The 4,806-nt window shown below is 39.2% G+C and overlaps 1 protein-coding gene across 8 annotated transcripts in view; it reads left to right on the top strand.

Moving 5' to 3' along the window:
- The window catches only part of RNF146 (ring finger protein 146), a 13,343-nt gene that overhangs the window by 2,495 nt on the left and 6,042 nt on the right, over positions 1-4,806 (top strand). For 4 of the 8 annotated variants that reach the window (XM_014522839.2, XM_006029883.3, XM_025211353.1 and 1 more), the window contains exon 2: positions 4,743-4,805. The exons of the other annotated variants lie outside the window; for them this stretch is intronic. The gene's annotated coding sequence lies outside the window, so the exon portion shown is untranslated. The remainder of the gene's footprint in view (positions 1-4,742; position 4,806) is intronic. 8 annotated transcript variants of the gene reach the window in all.

The following is a 4,806-nucleotide window of genomic DNA, read 5'->3' as shown; positions in this document are numbered from 1 at the left end:
TCTTCCGATATTTGGTCCATAAAGCTAACCGGTGCTCAGAATTAAGTACCAGTTGTAGTAAAGCAAAAGATTAAGTGAGGGGGGAGAGGGATGCTTGCATGTCTTTGCAACAGTGTTATGCTAAAATGTTTAACCTGTTTCCTACTTAACCTGTCTTATGGTGCACTAGTAAATGGATATTTCTGCTAAATAAATGTTGCTTCTTTCCATTAAGTGCCCATGGAGAACTGGAAAGGAACGCTATTTTTAAAAAATCCTATTAAAAGAATTCTCATAAAATTTGACCATAGAGGGGAAGTAATAGAACACCGCATATAGTTAGTTTCCAAATGCATAAAAAAATTAATGGAAACATTTGTTTAATCTCTGCAATTTTAGGTAGTTTTTGTAACGAGTAGGTAACAAATCCTTGAACTTTGGAAAGATGGCTTTCTTTTTTTTTTTTTTTTTTAAGTTGATGGAGATACTTAAAAAATACTGTTTTTAATTCATGATGGATTCTAAACAGAAGGCATTAGTTAGTGTTTGCTTGATTTCTTCCTAAGCTAAAAGGGTAATGAAGCCACCTGCATGTACAGAAAAGTCTTTATATTTTAAATGAGACTTACTGACAAATGACTACAAGAGCTTTTCAAGTGCTATTCACTCAATAGTACCTTGACTTTTTTCAGTCAGTATTTTGTCATCAGTATTCTTAAAAATCAGTCCTTCACTGGTCTCCTGGCTGAAGTTATAATGCAGTGTTTTTCAGATTTTAAGCATTTAGGAAAAAATTGCAAATTTCACAAATTCATGTCTTAATTGAACTTCTTATTTCATAACATATTGAACTGCAGTACGTTCTGGGGTACGTAAAGTGTTATTTGATGTGGGATTTGAAAAATCTGAATTGCCTTTGATAAGCAGGAAGTACTCAACCAAAAAAGATAACAGCTTCTGTCTGCAGTATCTAAGCTTCTATTTAGAGAAAAGTTTCTAGTGCTTAAGAGAGAGAACCTTCTAAATATGAAAGAAGTATAAATGGATAAGTTATGGCTTCTTAATTGTTCGTACTTCTAGCTCAGGTACTGCGTTGGTGATCTGAGCATCAGTAAAGTGAAAACTGACCCAGAGCTCTGTCAGTTTTTACTCTTTATGCTGAAAACCATGACAGTAGTAACCCAAACTGACAAGGGGAGTCTGGTTTCATTGTTTCTACCCAGTAGAAGCTGAAAATGTTTGCTGAGCAGGAGAGCAAACTTGGATATGGAGTTAAAGTTTTCTGAAGAAACCCATTACCCTTCAGGTTCTGGAATTGGAAGGGTGAAAGAGACAATACTTATTTCACCTTTCCAGCACCTACAGGGACTTTTTAAGGGGCAGGAGGTACGTGTTAACCTATGACTTAAGAAGTTGGAATCCCCAAGTAAGGCCTGTTGATAAGTTTAGGAGGAATTACAGTACCTCCCCTAGAGCTGCTGGGAGGCTTGGACTCTAACGGATACAAGCAGTCTTTGGATTTAAGACACAGTTTTCAGGAACCAATTATGTCATAAGTCGAAGTGTTGTAACTGAACTGACTTTTCCCATAGGAACAATGTTATAAGTAGGGGATTGGTCCCTGAACCAAGGCCCGATATCCTATTTTCACCAAAAATAACCCAGAATTTTATACTCATTCAATTATAGATGAGTAATATAGCAACATTAATGTATTTGCTATTTACAGTATAATCACATTGATTTGGAAGGACTTCTTTGAGGTGACTTTGCTGGACTTTTTGAAGGGTTCTTGGCTGGAGTCTTCTCAGGAGGCTTGGCTGCGGGTTTTTCTGGAGTCTTGTCTGCTTTCTTAAAGAAAGTGTCCAAGGAAGTTTGAACAGATGTTCTCCAGGGGGTGGGTGCCACAGTGAACTTGTTCGCTGGCGTGGCGTCATGTTGGATCAAGCGTCATAAAGTTGAAACAGGTGTCAATTTATAAACGTAAGTGCCGTTCGTTGTAACTTGAAACGTCTTAAGTCGAGGACTGTTGGTCATTGGGCCTCTTTCTTGATTTCAGTCACTTGGCTGTGAGAAATAGAATTAACGCTTCAAGGCTTTTGTGCATGAGCATTAGTGAACATGAGGGGTATGTGCATGCTTTTGGGGGTAACGGGTGGCTATAGCTTAGGAAAGATGGTTTTGTAAAGTGTATGGGGTAACAATTTACATTAATATTTGATATATAGATATTCAGCAACTAAATTTGTGGGTGGGGGAGGAATTTGGGAAAGGGGGTGAAGGCATCTTTCACACTGGCTGGTAAAATGTTCAAACCTATCTTGGTGTATAAACAACATCTTAATGAAATGTAGAGATTAACTGAAGTTAGTCTGTGAATCAGTTCCTCTTAAAAACTGGCATGAAAGAGTTCCTTTACCTTAATCTCATAATTATACCGTTTGTATTCTTCTAAGGATAATTACATATCCAGTGTGCAATCTTTTTTTCTAAGGACTGTCAAAATTGAAAGAACTGATCTTTCCTTCTTTCCTTCCAGAGTAACATTTGGTTTCACGGTGTACCTCCTTTTATAGTGGATAAGGAGAGGTAGTAGACCTGTGTTTCTTTAAATTACTTGCAAAAGCAATAGAAATAGAACAGTAGCATCTCAGATGATGAACCATACACTCCCCTAAGCATGCAGCTTGTTGCACCTACCTCTTTGATCATAGTAAAGGAGTATCTTGTCTGTTGGGCTGATAAGTGAAGGATCTGAAATATTAACACTGTTGTAGATTTTATTTTGGAGGTTGATGTATGCAGGAAGAAGCCTGTGAGCAGAGAAGTACTGATAAAAAAAAAAAAAAAAAAACATTTTCTAGTTCAAAGATTATCATGGCAGATTTGGGGGCTGTTGATTTAAATAGTTCCATCTTCAGCTGTAGGTATAATTTTAGGGTGTTGGTCTTGATTGTTAACTGGAAAGTCATCCAAATATTCAGTCTGCCAATATCAATTATGTATGCTCCACTACTGCACTGAGTATTTAGTACAGTTGAGGATCTATCATTTCTTAATTTTTGCTCAGCTCTATGCATAACATCAGATTAGGGCAAATTAATGGTCTGTGTATTACGACTTCACAGAAGTGGCTCTTTCCTTGAGCAAAGAGAAGTGTTGCATATGACATCTTCAAGTTCACTCTACACCTTAGTAGCAGTTAAAAGGTGTAGAGCAAGCTGGATAAGATGATGTAATTTAAAATGCTGAAATTATGAGAGTATAACTCATAGGTCTGGTTATGTTTCAGTGTAGAGTTCTGAACCTGTTTCATAGCCCAGGTGCTTCTGGCATACTATGACTGCTTCACTCTCTATTTAGAATGTTTAGACAAGTGCTCATCAACCCTTGAGGCGCAGACAGAAGTGCAGCTCCATGAAAGCAGAAAGCACCATGAGTTAGACTGACCTTCCCGGTCCAACAGACATTAGCTGTTGAGTTGGGAGGGTGGTGCTATCTCAGGATGGGAGGGGGGGTGAAGGCAGGGGAGGGAGGTCTATTCTGGGGTTTCCTCAGCCTGCGCTGGAGTAGCAGGTGGGAGGACTGGAGCCCCCCACCTCATGCACCTGCCACCCATGAGTTGAGGGGCACCAGTCCATCTGTCCCCACCTCCAGCACAGTTGGGCAAACCTCAGAACGGACCTCCCTCCCCTACCTTTTTCCCCCTCCCATCCTGAGACAGCACTATGGATGGGGTTGGGCTGCAGCAGTCCAGCTGCTGGAGCAGACAGAAGCTAATGAAGGTGCTCTGCTTTGAAGCACCTTCATTTGTACCCTCATATAATGAGAGTGAATTTGTTGCAGGATTGGAGCGCTCTGCTGCTGTGCTCTTCTCCGAGGGCATGGCTGTAGAACACTTTCAAGGGGCCAATCACACAACAAATATCATTTCTGTCTGCGCCTTTGATGTCTGTCTATTTCCCCCTTAAAGTTGCAGATCCCTGCTTTAAAGTGAGTAACCTACAGATCTTTACTTAGTCTGCTTCAGTTCTAATCTTTGTCGTTAGTTAGATAGTCATGGCTTCAGATGACCATGTAGTCTATGTGAAATGATTTGGCCCTGTTGGATAGGTAACATTGTGTAAGATGAACTGCAATAGATGTTAACCTGTCACTTTCAGAGGGGCATTTGAATGAGTATCTGTAGTAATTGAACAACTTTCTTACTCTTTCATATCTTACATTTATGCATCTCATAAGCAAATCTGCAAATACATTAACATTTTTTGAGAAACCTCAGAAAGTCTTGCTGATTTCCTGAACTCTGAGTCTAAGCACGCAGACTCCTAGTTGCATATTAAACATTAGAAAAGCTTGGTGAAAAGAGTGCAGTATTGGGAGTGATCAGCCTTATTTCTGCATGGTTGGTCAGCACACTGATTAGTAGCTTTAGAGAATTAGTGTTCATTTTCCACTTTTTTCCAGGTCTGAGATACCACTATAACTGCCTTTTATAAATATTGTAGAAAGAAGGGTAGATTTGTTCAGTGTCCTAACAGTGGATATCATAATGTAAGGAGAAATAGGGAATTTTTAAAACAACACACATTTGAATATAGCATTTCTAGATGTCAGAAGTTCCCTCCATCAGATTGTGAAGAGGGTAACACTCTTTTCTTTGCTGCAGTAAGAACATGATGTTATTTATTTCATAGGATGTGAAAAATGAACCTTTCCCTCTTGTCCTAATTATGATGATGCCTTTTTCCCTCAATTTGCAGAGTAGTTGAAAAACTAGTAGTGTTTCCTTGTGCAAAATAGAAGAGGCATGAGCCAGCAGTGGGA

The sequence above is a fragment of the Alligator sinensis genome, unplaced genomic scaffold (assembly GCF_000455745.1).
Source record: "Alligator sinensis unplaced genomic scaffold, ASM45574v1 scaffold96_1, whole genome shotgun sequence".
NCBI lineage: Eukaryota > Metazoa > Chordata > Crocodylia > Alligatoridae > Alligator > Alligator sinensis.
Note: the sequence above shows the minus strand (reverse complement) of the source record. Positions and strands in the feature narration are given on the sequence as shown.